The sequence below is a fragment of the Chlorocebus sabaeus genome, chromosome 11 (genome assembly GCF_047675955.1).
Source record: "Chlorocebus sabaeus isolate Y175 chromosome 11, mChlSab1.0.hap1, whole genome shotgun sequence".
In the NCBI taxonomy this organism is placed as follows: Eukaryota; Metazoa; Chordata; class Mammalia; order Primates; family Cercopithecidae; genus Chlorocebus; species Chlorocebus sabaeus.
Window position 1 is genome coordinate 86,455,019 of NC_132914.1, and position 19,232 is coordinate 86,474,250.

A 19,232-nucleotide genomic window follows, 5' to 3' on the forward strand; every position below is an offset into this window, starting at 1 on the left:
GGAATTAAAAATAATAATATAACTATATTAAGACAGGAAAAAGAGAAGTGAGGGATTTTCTAAAGCCTCATGGGTCATAGCAGATTGTCCATACATATTGGAAATTTGTAAACCAAAAACTAATGAGATAAACATTTTAATCACAATATTAACCCCTAAAAAAAATAACCAAAATCAGAGTAGTTTACAGAATTTGCAATAATTTCTTCTAGGCTTGAGACCGTATGTCTATGGTTGGATGTGGCCTGGGAGTGCCACTTTTAATTCGAACCTATCTTTTCTCACACTAGCCATTTCAAATCTGGAATCTGCCTATGTGGTAGACATAGAATTCATAAGGTTGCCAAAAAGTTACATGTGCAGGAGGACTGCCCTAAGCAGGGGAGTAGCATGCTCTATATGGGGTTTTAGACTGTGGATCAACAGTGAAGGTGTTCAGTGTGTGCTTTTATCCAGACTTAGCAGATGATCACTTAGACAATCAGTCTCCAGTTCAATCCTGGGATGTAAGAATTTAAACCGTGTTTTAAATGTCAACCAGTCTGGTGAGATAGGCCCCAGATGATGCTCTCGGAGGGCTAAGTAAATTGATACACAGAGCCTGTTTAGGAACAATGTGGTGATATATCAAGAACCACAAACATAATCATAGCCATTGACCTAGAAGTCCCAATTCTGAGAACTTATTCTAAAAAAGAAAATTTAAAGATATTTTATATATGTTTTAATCACATGCCTATTTAAACTCTCAACATACACTGCAATACCTGGGTGACCATGAAAGTATAGTTCATTATCAGACAACATTCTTATTCTCTGTTGGCTGATTATAAACATTTCTACAGTAAGAAGACAGGACAACTTTGAATGTTAACTTTTAATATCATATCATCTTTCAGTAAGCTTCAAATGATTGAGTGCTAGTCTCATTTCTTACAATCTGCCTCTCTCTTTCCTTTTTTATCCTTAAGCCACCCTCCAAACCCTCCATATATGTACCGCAGTTTCACCTCCATTCTAGCGGCATTCTAGGTAGTCAAGGCCATGAGGAAGAAAAGAAGCTCTATCCTGGAAGCTCCATCCTGCAAGAAACGAAGTGAAGCTTCAGTAGGATAGTTCTCCTTAGGAACAGGCTCAGAACCTCAGAGCGAAACATCTGCAGGCAAACCAAAATGACTTCATGTTATTCATTCGAAATAGCATAATAAGGATAATTTATTAAACGGCATTTTTCCAATTGCAGATAAGAATAAAAAGTGCATATAATTGAGTATATTTTCTATAATATTGTTGATATTAAAAATTTATGAGTAACTTAATTCCCTGTCTATAGGGGAATCTTAAATAAATTCTAAATACTTTCTCTTTCCTGCCAGGTTTTCACATGGCTGGATCCTTATCATTCTTTAGAAAGGCCTCTAAGGCTGAGTAGGGTGGTCCATGCCTGTAATCCCAGCACTTTGGGAGGTCGAGGCAGGAGAATCACTTGAGTTCAAGATCAGCCAGGAGTTCAAGATCAGCCTAAGCAACACGTTGAGACCTTCCATCTCTACAAGAAACCTTTTAAAATTTAAAAAATTATATTAAAAGAAGAAAGACCTTTATAGATCACCACCCACCACCATCCTCAAACATCTTATTTTCCCATCTCTATGTTTTATTTTTATCATAGTTCTAATCACTATTTAAATATGTATCCCTAAAAATTTGTCTCTATCTTTATCATCTCTCTTCTTCCATTAGACTGTAGCATCCATGAAGTCAAGGACTGCCTATCTCGTTCACTGCAGTATTCACTGTATATGGAACTGAACCTGGCACATAATATGTGCTTGATAAATATTTGCTAACAAATTAATGAATAATTTTCAGATTCAACATTATAAACATAAAAATATATAGCTTGATGGAAAAAATATTGTATGATTGCTTAAACACAACAGCATAGATATAATTTTAAGGATGTTATTTTCCACATGAAACAAAGAAAAAATTACAAGAGTTTTATTTGCCGACATATAATTATTATGAATAATTATAATTTGTTTGTTTGTTTGTTTGAGACGGAGACTCGCTCTGTCATCCAGGCTGGAGTGCAGTGGCGCGATCTCGACTCACTGCAACCTCCGCCTCCTAGGTTCAAGCAATTCTCCCGCCTCAGCCTTCTGAGTAGCTGGGACTACAGTCACACACCGGCCACGCCCAGCTAATTTTTTGTATTTTAGTAGAGACAGGGTTTTACCGTGTTGCCCACACTGGTCGCGAACTCCTGAGCTCAGGCAATTAGCCCGCCTCGGCATCCCAAAGTGCTGGTATTGCAGGCATGAGCCACCGTGCCCGGCCGAATAACATTTTTCTTACATTTTTATTAGTTACTTTAATGCCATTAAAATATTACTTATGGATTTTTAATCGTCTACTAGTCTTGCTTGTATGTATTAAATAACATGAAGAGAAATGCCTTGGCTTTCCTGGTGAAAAAAACGTTTACAGGCTGTAATGTAAATTTAAACCCTTGAAATATTCACACACTAATTTAAATAAAAGGCCTAAGCTGATGGCTTTAACAAAAACATAATAAATCTTGGTGGAAATTAACATGTTTTTGTAAAAGGTGGATCTTAATGTCTAAATTAATCATAGAAGAGTTTTTGAGCTTATAAAAAGAGGAAGTACAAGCCTCATTTTGTTTACATGCCTTGAAGTGTTTCCATAGGAGGTAATGACTATCCACAAATGATTTGTTTCTGCCAAACTGACCTCACTATGCCAAGGAGGAGATAATGCAACAGCATCATTCCTTGGAAATTCAAGCTCCCGGCTTCCTAGTATAGATACCTCCATTGTAACAATTATCTTGTTGCTTTGTCATTACTTGTTTACACATGTGTCTTCCCTAGCAGGTTATAAACTCCTTGAGGGCAAGAGAGTAGATCTTCATAAATTTGTTGAATTAAAAGAATTTAGTAATTTGTGCTTGAGATGAAAAGACTTTGGATGCTGAAACTTTGCAGGAAATTTGATTTTCAGACATAAAAAAATGTATCACTTACTTTGTGTATTTACTCTCAAACATTATCCACAAGAATTTGAGTCAGTTTGTAATAAATAGTGCAAAGGGAAATGGTGGATCATAATTCAAGATTTTTTAAGCCAAAGAAAATTTAATTTGAATGTATAGTCAACATAAGAACAATTACAGAGAAAAAAAAGAGAATTTGATCTCTACACACCATAACTGGCTTTAGTGGAACCTCAGCTTTCGTGTTGATATTACTGGTAGCCAAAGCATAAAGAGAGACACAGTCAGTTTAACTCCTGTTTTTTTGTATTTTAAGTTCCAGGGTACATGTGCAAGATGTACAGGTTTGTTACATAGGTAAATGTGTGCTATGGTGGTTTGCTGCATAGATTTTCCCATCACCTAGGCATTAAGCCCAGCATGCATTAGTTATCTTCCCTGGTGCTCTCCCCCTACCCTGCCTTCCCTATAACTCTTATTTTTGATAGTCAAAAAATCAGTTAGGCATTGGAAGAAGCAAATTATTTCTGGATTTTAGCTCTGAATGAAATACTGATTAATCATGTGAATAATATTCTCAATAGCATCCCCAGAGCAAATGCAATAAATAATTTCATAAGGTTGTTTTTCAACTTCTTCCCCAGTGAAAGTCCAGAGCAAAACATCACAGACTAATTCAGCAAAGGCAATTCATAACAATTCATACCACAGCAACATTGTCCAGATATATCATTCTCTATCCTTTAAGCCAGGCAAGGGTGAGCAAAATACAGACCCCAGACCAAATACAGCTCAATATCCATTACTGTAAATAAATTTTTATTGCAACACAGCCAGATGCATTTATATACTTCACATCTATGGCTACTTTCATGCTACAACAATAGTGTAGAGAGTAATTGTAACGCTCATATGGCCCACAAAACCTAAATATTTACTATCTCGCTCTTTACATAAAAGTTTTGCTGACTCCTGCTTTAGACTAAACTTCCATTATTATCACTTTTCTCCACAGAACTTTTGATAAGAGTTGGATACAAACATTTGTTGATTTGAGTTGGGTTCATACATTAGATAGAATCACATGAAACTAACCGTTTTTCGTTGTTTTTAGAAACAAAAGGCCAACTCTGTATTATTCACTCTAATACTTAAGAAAAAATTGAAATCTTGTTACAAAAATTAAAGAGGCAACACATATTTGGCTTGGATGGATAATAATACTCACATCTAGGAGTGGGACATGAAATATTACTAAACAAAGCCAGGATATTTCTGAAAAAGAAATTTTAATCTTCCCACAACATGAAATCAGATCTAAATCCTACCACTTGCTATCATTCCAAGTAAGAGAAAGAGAAAATACCAACTATCCCCATTAAAAGACCAATTTAATGATAAACTTAGCAATGATGACTACCATTGACATGATGGTTTCTAGTGAATAACTTCTTGTGTTTATAATACATGAAATAGTTGTGCAAAAGACTCACCATTGCATCCATAGAATTATCTGTGCACTAGAGACATAATGGATATTCAATACATATGTCTTTCATTAAGAAAACAAAATTATTTCATGAGATTTTGAACAAAAAATACAGCTAGATCAGTCTATGCATTGAAAATGGTACAGCTAGAAGCATGAGCAGAATGTCTCACATCAAGTAAATTATTAATAATAGGTGTTTATTTGGAAATAAGTTTGTATATTTCTTAAATGAATAACCAAAGTATGTTATTCATTTCCTACTATGTGCACACAGGGCTAGTGCCTATAGAAAAATATATGGCTCAGTTCCTTTAGGTAAAGGACTTTAAATCTAGCTGGTGAAACACATATTAAAAGAAAGAGCACTGGCCCATAAGGCATGTCTTAATAAAGTGATAAATGAATAAAATTGACAATCAGTGAACCATTACATACTGTGTTGAATTCATTCTCCGTGAAAATTAAACATGAAAGAGGTCAAGAAGCCTGGATTCTAGTCCTGCTTGTGACATTTCCTAGCAAGAATGTAAATTATTTTATTTAACAGTGTTCCACTTGTTTATTTTACTGGAGTGTATACTCTTCAGTCCTTGAGAAGCCTGAGATAATTATCACATCACCACTAGCAACCAGTAGTGTTCTTTTGAGCCCTAGGTTTCTGTGGAAGAGCTTCTGTGGAAAAAGTTCAACAGATATTGACCTCAATTTGCATGTTAAGTGTTTTGGGGAAAATATTTTAAATATCATAACACTTAAAACACTCCAAAAAGCTCTATGCCAGCTGTTAACACATTGGAAACTACCAATGCATTAACTTGTGTTTCCAGTTTGACTCGCTTTTTATGGGCCTCACATTAAAGGCTTCTTCTGCAAGAGTATCCTGAGATTACATAGTAACCTGTTAAAGACTTCCCATTTGCAACTAGTTTTCTGAATAAATTAGGATTTTTTTTCATAGTGTGTAAACACAAAAGAAATACTAAAGTAAATTAGATGCTAAGGATTATGTGACATCACAAGTGTCATAGTAAGCTCTCATTCCAAGTTTTTGTACTAATCAAAACAACCCAATTAGTTTCATTTATTGACTATATAATGAGGAAATTTATTCAATTTGAACTTATAAAGCTATTTTATGAATAAAACATCTTCTGTTTCTATGTAGTAAAATACCATTTAAGTTTTTATTTAAGAGGAGTTATTTCTGCTAAAAAAAAAACACACACACACACTAGAAATAACTTGAAATGTACATTCCAAAACAAATAGTATATGATTCTCCACACAAAACTTAGCTTGATAACAAAAGCATAAAACAGTTATCTTGTGTCCCGAGATTTTATAAAATCACACACTATACACACTATATATAAGGCAACTATCAGAATCTGCTTACTAGTTAAAAATACTTGCTCTTCCCACTTGGTTTTGCACAACACCTGCAATTTAATCAGGATGTTTTTGGGTGTGCCTGTACTTCCCTGTCAACATTTCAGTTTTGGGCAAATGCCAACCTGTAAGAGATTTTCATCTGGAGACTGTTTCCTTCTTGCAACATCAGTTGTACTGTTGCCAAAAACATCACCCTACTAAGGGAACATCCCCTTTTACTCACTCCCATCCATTTCTGGACTCAAATAATAAACACTTAGTCCTGCATCTGAATCAAGCTTTTTTTTTTTCTCCTTTTCTTCACCTAAAACAATTCTCACTAACCTCAGGGAGTCGATCTTTTTTAACATGTTCTTAATACCCCGAGTACTAAGCTACTCTGATTTTTGTTTGTTTGTTTTTTGTCTTTTTGCTTCTGTTTTGTTTTTCTGTCCAAAAGGACTCATAATATTTGGAGCTGCAAACTATTCACCATCCTGAGAGAACTCAGCTCTCTAATTCTGCACAGGAGTAGAACAGGCATTTCTGTTTCTACCCATTGTGGTGTTTTAAAAGATTAGCCTCAAAAGATGCTCCACATCATATGTTATCAAGGAAATGCAAACTGAAACAACAATGAGATACCACTACACACCTTTTAGAATGAACAAAACCCAGAACTAACAACATCAAACGCTGACCAGGACATGAAACACAAGAACACATTTATTGCTGGTAGGAATGCAAAATAGTACAGGTACTATGGAAGACAATTTGGCAGCTTTTTAAAATCTGAACACTCTTAGCATATGATCCAGCAATCCTGCTGCCTGGTATTTCCCAAAGAAATGGAAAACTTAGGTCCACACAAAAATCTGCACACAGATGTTTATAGCAGACTAATTCATAATTGCTAAAACTTGGAAGCAACCAAGATGTCCTTCAGCAGATGAATGTATAAATAAACTGGGCACATCCAGACAATGGACTATTACTCGGTGCGAAAGAGAAATGAGCTATCAAGCCTTGAAAAGACATGGAGAAAGTTTAAATGCTTATATACTAAGTGAAAGAAGCCAAACTGGAAAGGTTACATACTATCTGATTCCAACCATAGGATATTCTGCAAAAGGCAAAAATACAGAAACAGTAAGATGATCAATGGTTGCCAGGGGTTAGAAGGGAGGGAAGGAGAATAGCCAGAGCACAGGGGGTTTTCATGACAATGAAAATACTCTATATGATACTATACGGTGAATTCATGTCATTATACATTTGTCCAGACTCATAGAATATATATCACCATGAGTGAACCCTAATGCAAACTATGGATTTGAGGTGATTATGTTGTCTTAGTATAGGCTCATCAACTGTAACAAATGTAACATCCTGATAGGAGATTTTGATAGTGGTGGAGGCTATGCATGTGTAGGGGTGGGGAGTATATAGGAAATCTCTCTACCTTCCTCTCAATTTTGCTGTGAATCTAAAATTACTCTACAAAATAGTCTTTTAAAAAATGCTAATCTCCTCAGTACCTAGATACCAACAAAGAGCTTTGTCCTTTTTTACATGGTAGACACCCTTTGTTAAGCGTGATCAAATCTGGGAGTCAATTTCCTAGAAAAATGTAATGCTAGGGGAGACTGTTCTGATTTACCAAACAATGACTCAGTGTGTTAAAAGGGCAAACCTAAACTGAAACAATCCTGTTGAAGACAGGCATGGTTTCCTGAGAAAGAAGATTATGAACAAGAAAGCTATATTTATCTAGATCTGGGTCTGCATTCTGTTAGAAATACTTTTGTTTTTCATCACTATTGCATTTTTAATATTCCAGCAAACTATGATTGCTTAAATTGCTCAAAGATGTTAAATATTTATACTTTTGTGGAAGTCTTGAGATCAAGACGAAAATGCACCTAATAGAAACAATCTGCTGGAGTGGTCAATAGGCCTGTTTAGACTGTAGCGGATGACATTATTCAAGCTGGTGAGTTATTTAGACTTGGATGTTTTAAAGAGTAGAAATACTAAATAGCTAAATTCTCTCACACTCAATAATTATTTATATAATATTGAGGATATGATATTATAATATTTTATTTCAAAAAGTTATGCTGAGTCTGTTCTGCCATGTGCCAGTTCATTGCATATGTACAGTACACAATTAGAAGTGAGTTTACTTTCAAATATCTAAAAATTAGTAATAATAAATTAGATAATTCCCAAGACTAAAGAACAAAATGAAAACTCATTTTTATTGTGGCCTTCAATATACTTCCCCATACATATAACCTTTTCTTCCTAGCTCATTAGACACAAGCCACTCTGAGCTTCTTTCAGTTCCTCAACATACCTAATTTCATGCCTGCTTAAAGACTTTCTGCCTGCCATTCCTTTTTCTGGAATGTTCTTCCCCAATTCTTCACAAGATTTAACCACAAGAGCAGGGACTTTTAAAAGCAGGGACCTGGGAGTATGAATACCAGGACACTATGAATTAATATATGTAAATGACTGGAATATAATTAAGTGTTCAACAGTTATGGGTCATTATTGTGATGCTTGTCATCGTTAGCCTTCTGTTCTCAGCTCCGCCATTACCTCCCCATAGAAAGAAGCCCACTCTGAACATTGAAAGTAGAGATTCTCCTGCCATCCTTCCTTCTCCAACCTGGTCACTCTCTGTCACATCACCTTTTCCATTTCCTCCCTGCAAATGAGGATTGCCTAGTGAATGGCATTTTATAGAAAGGCTAAACGTTGGAAACACTTGTCATATTTTTAATAGTCAAATTCTTTCTCTAGTTTCTGTAGGTAAAGATTTTGTTAAACTTGTCCCAATGAAAGGGACAAAAGTCAACACTTATTTTTAGTTAAGTAGAATGACCGTCTAAATGACATTACAGACTGGGCATGGTGACTCACGTCTGTAATCCTAGCACTTTAAGAGGCCAAGGCAGACATATTGCTTGAGCCCAGGAGTTCGAGACCAACCTGGGCAATATGGCAAAATTCCATCTCTACAAAAAAATACAAAAATTAGCTGGGCATGGTGGTGTGCACCTGTAGTCCCACCTATCTTTGTCATGCCACTGCACTCCAGCCTGGATGACAGAGTCAGACCCTGTCTCCAAAAAAAATTAAATTAAATTAAAATAAATTATGTTACAGCATGGTGGTTTGTTGTTTGCGGCAAAAGGAGCCAGAACAAAGAAATCTGTGATTATATATAACATGCTTTCTTTCTTTCTTTGGGTAAGTCAAGGCAGTAATATCTTTTGGAGACAGTGTCCAGGAAGGAAACAGGAAGACTCTTCACATTTTAAAATCTAAGACAACCACATTGAGTTATTTATATTAAAGTTGAGTGGGAAGTATGGCAGAGAAGAGAAGAATCTTGGGCATGATATTCCAACATCCTCTCAGAGACCCTAATTATTCTCTATCCCTTCTTGAAAATTAAAAATTTTTATTTTATGAAAATCATTACCCAAAAATATGATATTGCCTGAAAACAGAAATACATTTCATGAAATGTTACATAAACTCTTGCACACTAAATGTAGTAAATCATTAAATATAGTGTTTATACCCTAACTTTTGAAAAAGTTAACTTGGAGACAAATCAAGAAGGCAAATCAGTATCCTTTTGTGCCCATATGAAAAAGTCCTGGGGTAGAATTTATGGTTGACCTGACCACCCTGTTTCCAACGTGAACGTGCTGATATTCCAATATTTAATCTTCCCATCCCTTTCTCAGGTCATTCTTTCAGCCCTCCCCATCTTCAGGTGAAAAGAGAAAGAAAGAGAACATTGCCATGGTAAAGTAGATTTAGGTTGGGTCTTCTTCCCACACTTTAGTCTACTACCTGAGATCATCCTGTCAGAGCTTAGTGGACTTAACAAGTCCAGATTTCTCTGACAGTGATCTTTCCACCAAACACTTTTCTAGTACTTCTCACTATAACAACTCCACTCATCACAGGCAACCCAACCTTCTTATTTCACAATCGTTTGTTTTACAAACAAGAATCCTAAAGCCAAGAGAGAGTGAACAACTTATCAGGTTTATTCCAAATCAGTAAAGAAGGTGATATGGGAACTCATACCCAATAAATTTCTTGACTCATGGATGAAGTGGGAGACAAGTTGCATCATTTCGTGTTTTGAAATAACTAAGTATTCATTCTCAAGTTTGTTCTTATAAGGGCCCCTAGGATAAAGAGCAGCCTGATTCTTGCATAACCACTTGGAGTGGGAGAAAGGGAAAGTCATGTCCTGTGAGGGTGACTGGGAGGCAATGGGGAGGGAGAAGGATGGGTGGAGTGGACAGGAGTCTAGCCACGGAAGGACACTGCATGCTTGTGAAGAAACAGTAGGTCCTAGGGCCAACTGCTCTGACTCAGCCCCAGGAATGATTATTATCATCAACTTTGTCTTTGCAAAATAAAGGTTGCCACTGCAAATGAATGTGCAAGCACTCGTTAGATCAGTGGAATGGGTCTTTATATACATATATTAAAACATACACTTTTGTGTACGATTTATTCAACACTCTCCATGTATAACACCTTATGCTAGGAACTTTGAATGCATTATCTCATTTAATACTTACAACAATTCTGGAATGAAAGCATCACTATCTCCATTTTAGGTCTGATGCAAATAAGGATTGTAGAAATTAAGTAACTTACCCAAGATCACGTAGTTACTACATGGACAAGCCAAACTACTAACCTAGATCTCCCTGATTGTAAAACCTTAAACACAGATAGCTAAACTTCTCATAGAGAAAAGAAATCTCTGTTTCCATAGAGAAAAATTGTATGCCTGTGCACACATCTGGCTTCGTCACTGCATGCATGCTTCTTCAGAGCATAGAATTTATTTATCTATTTTCATATCTATATCCCAAAGCAGCCTACTTCAAATCTAGGTATACATATTCAATAAACATGTGTTTTATTCCTACATAAATGCTCACATAAAGAGCTAATTGTGATTAATAATAGCAACAGGAGTTGATAGATAAATGACAGCAATGAGACCTCTACCCTCATCATCACTAAAATGTTTTCAAAGGATCATGGGCAAAGAAAGTAGGAGGTGTTTCAGCAGCAGTCTGAGATGAAGGCGCAGTTGGAGAAGGATCCCATCAAAGAGCTGCAGAGTCAACACCCCTATCCTTCTTTTCTTATTACCATTAACCATAGGACATGGAAGGTAGTGGGTGTGGGTTGTACTATTACTGACATCATTTTAGAGAGTTTTGGGGGTCTCTGATGTTACAACACTTTTCATAAGTGACATAAAACTACATTGTGTGGTCGAGCATGGTGGCTCACACCTATAATCCCAGCACTTTGGGAGGCCACGGTGGGATAGTTTGAGCCCAGGAGGTTGAGGCTGCAGTGAGCCATGTCCATGCCAGTGCACTCCAGCCTAGGCAACAGAGCAAGACCCTGTCTCAAAAAAATAAAACAAACAAATAAAAAAACCGTATTGCCACATGGTGTATATATTTTTGTCAGTCGTCATTATTTCAATTATGTTCTTCAAAATGTAACTGGCACATCTAATTCATTAGAGGAACAATTGATTCAGAGACTTAAAAACAAATACATTGAATTCCCTTGATCTGTCTTGATTAAATATCCACCATAAATTATTCTATAGTTATTTATAGGCTGTGCTCTCAAGGACAATTCAGAAATTAAATTACAGACATGATCTATTTTATTCTCTGTGAACAGAATATGGAGAAGAAATGACTTCCAATAACATGTCCTTTTAAAACTTTCTATCAAAATGATAATATTTTCAATTATTAAACAGTCAAAAATTAATTGCAGTGTGCTGAACTCTACTAATATTTTCTATCTACCAAAAAACATTCTCTGTGTACCAAACTCTACGAAATGATTTTTTGAGAATTCCAAGAAATATATATTTAAAAAAAGCCTTGCCAGCGCATTTAAAATCTAGGTGGTGAGAGAAGAAGCATCACAGATCAAGATAAGCAGGATAAAAACAGCACGTGTAAACTTCAGATGAGTAATAAGTATTACAGAAGAGGAGAAGAAAGAACCAACTGACTTCTGCCTCAGGTGGTCAGAGAAGTTTTCATAAGAAGACAAGACATGACCTGGAACTTGAAGGATTGGTTAACAGAAAAAAAATGTAATTATGTATTAGCTGCTGTTAATAACTACACTATGCTGTGTTTCTTGCCTGATTCTTCATACTTTTTTCAAATCTCTTTCCCCTCAGCTGCCCTCTGGAAACTGGAAGTCATCTAAGACACATTCCTCTGCCTCAATTCCCTACATTGATTTGATCAACACATCCTGATGATTTCCCTCACAAATGAATCTCAAATACAACTGCTTTTCTCCATTTCCACTGCCAACATCCTAACCTCCTACTTGTTCTCACAAGGATACTCCTGGCTCTCTACAAACTCTTCTTCTCATAGTAGCCAATGCAATCTTTTGTTATACACAAACAGAATTATTTCTGAGCTGAGAGCATTCAATGACTCCTCATAGCCCTTAGAATAACACAGAACGCCTTTAATATGCTCCCAAAGGCTGTGTGTGTTTGCGGTCATCATTGGCCTGCAGCCTCACATTCAGCCATTCTCTTCTAACAAACACCAAACCACCTAGACTTTCGAGCCATCCAACTCACCACCAAGTATTCCCTGCCCCTAATGTTCCAAAATGTTGTTCCCCTCAATATTCACTTTGAAAAGTTCTATTTAATCATTATAGCTCAGCTTAAAACTCCATTCATAAAAAAAGTTTCCTCACATCCTAATTCAAATTGCCAACATGCCCCCACCCCCATTCCTGATAATATCTCTCTCTCAAAATGCCCCCTTCTTTCCAATTACATATTTAGAGTTTTGCTTAAAGACAATTTCCCCATTAGTCTCTAGGCTCAATTTAGCATAAACCATTTATTTTTTTTCACTACTGTATTCCCAGTGTCTAGAACTGCAACAAAAAACAAATAAATTAATTAATTGCCCAATTTCAACACTGAAATTAGTTTTACTTCTTACCATGAATACTGTTTCATAGTTTACTGTGTCAAAGCAAATATCATGCTTTAAAAAATCTACAAGTTTCAGCTGGGCACAGTGGCTCACGCCTGTAATCCCAGTATTTTGGAAGGCCGAGGTGGGCGGATCACCTGAGGTCAGGAGTTCAAGACCAGCCTGGCCAGCATGGTGAAACCCCATAACCCCATCTCCACTAAAAATACAAAAATTAGCCAGGCATGGTGGTGAACACCTGTAATCCCAGCTACTTGGGAGGCTGAGGCAGGAGAATCACTTGAACCTGGGAGGCCAAGGTTGCAGTGAGCCGAGATTGTGCCATTGCACTCCAGCCTAGGTGACAAGAGCAAAACTCCGTATCAAAAAAAAAAAAAAAACTATAAGTTTTTCAACATCCAGAGAATACATATATTTTATTAGTCAAGGCCACAAGTTCTGCCTCTCCTTTCCTCCTAAACCTGAAGAGTTAAAAAATAAAATAAAATAAAAATTCCATGCTTCATGTAGCTTGAAGAGCACTTTATTCCACACTTTAACTTATGTAATATCTCTTTAGAAATCTATTATTTTTTTCTGGTTTGACTTCTTAATTTGTTCCAAATACGCAAAGCTGAATCAAAAACCTGGAAATGCCTTTCCCTTTAAGGCTAATCTCCAGAAGAAAGAAAAGCAAAACTTTCCAGAATCCTCACATGGAAAGAAAGAGAAAGGAGAACTCATATCCCTAGAGATATGGGGAGAACGGAGCAAGAGTAGCTCACTCTGGAGTCCAGGTCCAACCCCTAGATAGGTCTCTTGTTCCCAGATCTTCAGATATAGGCTTTTCCTTCTCCTGACCAAACCCAATATTTCATCAAAAACACTGATAGGTTATAACAATTTCATAAAACAAAAAAAGCAACTAAAACTATATTCTCTCTAAAAAAAGTACCCAAGATTATTCTAGAAATTAAAATATTGATAGTATATGTTGTGCTTACAATGAACCAGCTGCTTTTCTAAGAGCTCTACATATATTAAAGTACTCAATTCAGACTTTATGCTAAGTGAAACAAGCCAAACACATAAAGAAAAATAGTGCATGATCTTACTTATATGTGGAATCTGAAGAAGAAGAAGAAGAAGAAGAAGAAGAAGGAGGAGGAGGAGGAGGAGGAGGAGGAGGAGGAGGAGGAGGAGGAGGAGGAGAAGCCACCACTGCCGCCAAATATATGGAAACAGAGAGTAGAACTAGGCTCTGAGAGGGGCAGAAAACAAGGACATATCTGTCAAAGGGCATAATTTTGCAGCTATGTATCATGAGTAAGTCTAGAGATCTAATGTACAACAAAAGAACTATGGTGATATTTCTTTGTATTATTTACTAAAAATTTTCTAAGAGAGAAGATTTTAGGTGCTCTTACCACACAAACACAAAAAAGAGGCAACTATGGAAGGTGATGAATATGTGAATTTGCTAACCTGTAGTAATCATTGCACTGTGTATATGTATATCAGAACATCATGTTGTATGCCTTAAATATATATAATAACAAATTTCTAAGGCTATATGTTTTATTATTCCATTTATATGAAATTCTAGAGAAGGCAACCTATAAGGACAGGAAGTAGATTAGTGGTTATCAGGGGCTGAGGTGAGGGGAAGGGCTAAGTATAAAAGAACATGAGGAGACCGGGCATGGTGGCCCACACCTGTAATCCCAGTACTATGGGAAGCCGAGGCAGGTGGATCATTTGAGGCCAGGAGTTCAAGACCAGCCTGGACAACATGGCAAAACCCTGTCTCTATGAAAGAAAGAAAGAAAGAAAGAAAGAAAGAAAGAAAGAAAGAAAGAAAGAAAGAAAGAAAGAAAGAAAGAAAGAAAGAAAGAAGAGAGATTTGAGGAACTATGGAAATATATTATATATATTCATTGTACTGATGGCTACCTAACTATATGCTTTTGTCCAATTGCAGAACTATACAATAAAAGGTGTTTTTCTGAAAGTAAATTTAACAAACAAACAAAAAATGATACTAAAGAATAATTGTTGGTTGGGCACAGTGGCTCACCCCGGAATCCCAGTACTTTGGGAGGCTGAGGTGGGTGGATCACTTGAGGTCAGGAGTTTGAGACCAGACTGGTCAACATGATGAAACCCCATCTCCACTAAAAAACAAAATACAAAACTTAGCCAGTTGTGGTTGCACATGCCTGTAATCCCAACTTGGAGGTTGAGGCAGGAGAGTTGCTTGAACTCAGGAGGCAGAGATTGCAGTGGGCTGAGATTGTGCCACTGCACTTCAGCCTGGGCAACAGAGTAAGACTCCGTCTCAATAATTAATAATAATAATAATAATTGTTAATTTAGTTAGGGTTAGGGTGCTAATAATACTGTGATTAGAGATATATACAGAAGTGATTATTGTTGAAATGATACGACGTCCAAATTTACCTTTAAAAAACATCAAAGATAAAAGAAGGAGAGATGATAAAACAAGCACAGCAAAAATGTTGACCATTGTTGAGTTAGGGAATTATTAATTGGGGTTCATGGTGCTAGTCTTTCTGCCTTTTTGTATGTTTGGAAATAATTGTAGTAAAAGGTTAAAAAAAAAGAAAAGATATAAACAAAGTGCTCAATTCTCCCCCATAAACCCTATGTGGTAGGCATTATTACAGTCACAATTCTGAAGAAAGTGTGCCTAAAGAAAAATAACTTGCTTATCATCACAGATCTATTAAGCAATAGAAAATTTTTTTCTGTGATAAAATGTTACTTATCCACTCTTGTACCATGTTGCCCTTATAACCTCCACCAGATAGTTACAAGCAAGCCTAGCTGGATAACTTTTGCAGCTATGTCTTCATCCAACATTATGCTGAGCTTCAGAGATTTAAGAATGAGTAAAAATAGAAGAAGATATTCCGTGCAAATGGAAACCAAAAGAGAGCAGGAGTAGCTATATTTATATCAGGTAAAATAAACTTTAAGTCAAAAACAATAAAATAAGACAAAGAAAGTCCTTATGTGGCCAGGCGCACTGGCACACACTTGTAATCCCAGCATTTTGGGGGCCTGAGGTGAGTGGATCACGAGGTCTGGAGTTCAAGACCAGCCTGGCCAAGATGATGAAACCCCATCTCTACTAAAAATACAAAACTCAGCTGGAAGTGGTGGTGGGCGCCTGTAATTCCTGCTACTCTGAAGACTGATACAAAGAATTGCTTGAACCTGGGAGGCAGAGGCTGCAGTCAGTCGAGATTGTGCCACTGCACTCCAGCCTGGGTGACAGAGCAAGACGCTGTCTCAAAAAAAAAAAAAAAAAAAAAAAGTATCCTCATGTAATGACAGAGGGATCAATTCTTCAAGAGATAATTGTAAATGCATGTGCATTCCACATCAGAATATCTAAATATATAAAGGAAATATTAATATATCTGAAGGGAGAGATATATTCTAATACAAGAATAGTAGGGGACTTCAATATCCCACTTTTAGCAATGAACAGATTCAATTTTTTTAATTGACTTAAACACCTTAGCTCAAATGGACCTAACAGACATGTAGAGAACATTCTATCCAACAGCAGCAGAATACACATTCTTCTCAAGCCCACATGGATCATTCTCTAGGATAGATCATATGTTAGATCACAAAATAAGTCTTAGCAAACTTAAGAAAATTGAAATCATATCAAGTTATCTTTTCTGACCACAATGGTATAAAACTAGAAATCAACAGGAGGAATTTCAGAAAATTCACAAATGTATGGCAAGTAAACAACATGCTCCCAAATAACCAATGGATCAACAAAGAAATTAAATGGAAAGTTAAAAAATATATTGAGACAAACAAAAATGGAAGCACAACATTCCAAAATTTATGGGATGTAGTAAAAGCATTTCTAAAACACAAGTTTATAGCAATAAACTCCTACATCAAAAAAGAGAAAAAATCTCAAATAAACAACCTAATGTTACACTTTGAGGAACTAGAAAAACAAGAACAAACTAAGCCCAAAATTAGCAGAAGAAAGAAAATAATAAAGATCAGAGCATAAATAAATGAAATAGTGACTAGAGAAACTATAGAAAAGATCAACAAAATTAAGGGTTTGTTCTCTGAAAAGATAAACAAAATTGACAAACCCTTACTAGATTAATTAGGAAAAAAAGAGGAAGACTCAAATAAGTAAAATCAGAAATGAAAGAGGAGACATTACAACTGATACCACAGAAATACAAAGAGTCATAAGAATCTACCATAAATAATTACATGCCAACAAATTGAATAATCTAGAAAAAAATGGATAAGTTCCTAGACACATGCAACTTATCAAGACAGAATCATGAAGAAATATGAAATTTAAAAAAGACTATTAACAAGTAAGGACTTTGAGTCAGTAGTAAAAAGTCTCCCATCAATGAAAAGCCCAGGACTTGATTACTTCACTACTGAATTCTACCAAACATTTAAAGAACTAATACTAAACCTTTTTACACTGTTCTAAAAGATAGAAGAAGAAGAAATATTTCCAAACTCATTTTATGAGGTACCATTGCCCTGATAGCAAATCCAGACAAGGACATTAGAAAAAAAGAAAATTACAGGCCAGAATTCCTGAAAAACAGGTGCAAAAATCCTCAACCAAATACTAGCAAAGCAAATTCAACAGCACCTTAAAAGGATCATTCAGCATGATCAAGTGCAATTTGTCCCAGGAGTGCAAGGATGGTTCAACATATGCAAATTTATAAATGTGATACATCACATTTACATAATAAAGGACAAAAAACATGTGATCATCTCAATAGATGACAAAAAAGCACTTAGCAAAATTCAGCATCATTTCATGACAAAAAAAAAAAAACCCTCAGTACATTATGTATAAAAGAAATGTACTTCAACGCAACAAATGAAACAAACCCACAGATAACAGTATACTCTATGGTGAAAAGCTGAAAGTTTTCCTTTTATGATAAGCAACAAGAAAAGAATGCCCACTCTTACTTCTGTTCAACACAGTACTGGAAGTCTTAGCCAAAGCAAATAGGAAAAGAAAAAAATAAAAGACTCCAAATGGGAAAGAAAAAATTTAAATTGTCCTTGTTTGCAGAAAACATGATTTTGTATATAGAAAACTCTAAAGGCTCTACCAAAAAACTGTTAGAACCAATAAACAAATTCAGTAAAGTTCAGTAAACAAATTTCAGTAAAGGATATAAAATCAACATACAAAATCAGTAGCATTCCAGTACATTAACATCAAACTTTCCAGAAAAAAGAAATCAAGAAAACAATTCCATTTATGGGAGTCATCAAGTAACAATAACAATAAAATGTTTAGAAATAAATTTAATCAAGAAGGTGAAAATCCTGTACAGAAAAGTATAAAACATTGATGAAAGAAATTAAAGAAGATACAAACAGATGGAAAGACATTCTATGCTCATAAATTCTTTAAATTTTCATACATCCCAAAGTAATCTAGAAATTCAAAGTAATGTTTATCAAAATTACAATGTCATTTTTTCACAAAAATAGAAAAAAACAATCCTAAATTTTGTGTGAACCACAAAAGAACCAAATAGCCAAAGCAATCTTGAGCAAAAAGAACAAACCTGGAGGCATCACATTACCTGATTTCAAAATACATTGTAAAGCTATAATAATCTAAGCAGCATGGTAGTGGTATAAAAGCAGACACATAAATAAAAGGACCAAAACAGAGTCCATAGATACATCCATGTATTTACAGTCAATTGCTTTTTGACAAAGGCGCCAAGAACACACAATGCGGCAAGGACAATCTCTTCAATAAAAGGTACTGGGAAAACTAGATATTCACATGCAGATGAAAAAACTTAGACCTTTATTTCATACCATATACAAAAATCAACTCAAAATTGGCTAAAGACTTAAACATAAGGCCTGAAACTGTAGAACCACTAGAAAAAAAATAAGGGAAAAGTTCAATGATATTGGTCTGGGTGATGATTTTTATACATACATATTAACTCAAAAGTCCAGGCAACAAATGCAAAAAGAGATAAACAAGATTACATCAAACCAAATAGCAAAGGAAACAACAGAGTGAAGAGAAAAACTAAGAAATAGAAGAAAATATTTACAAACAATGCAAAATATATAAGGAACTCAAACAACTCAATAGTAAGAAAACAACTCCCTTAAAAATAAGTAAAGGATCTGAATAGACATTTCTCAAAAGAAAACATGCAAATGGCTAAGAGGTATATAAAAAAAATTAACATCAGTAATCATCAGAGAAATG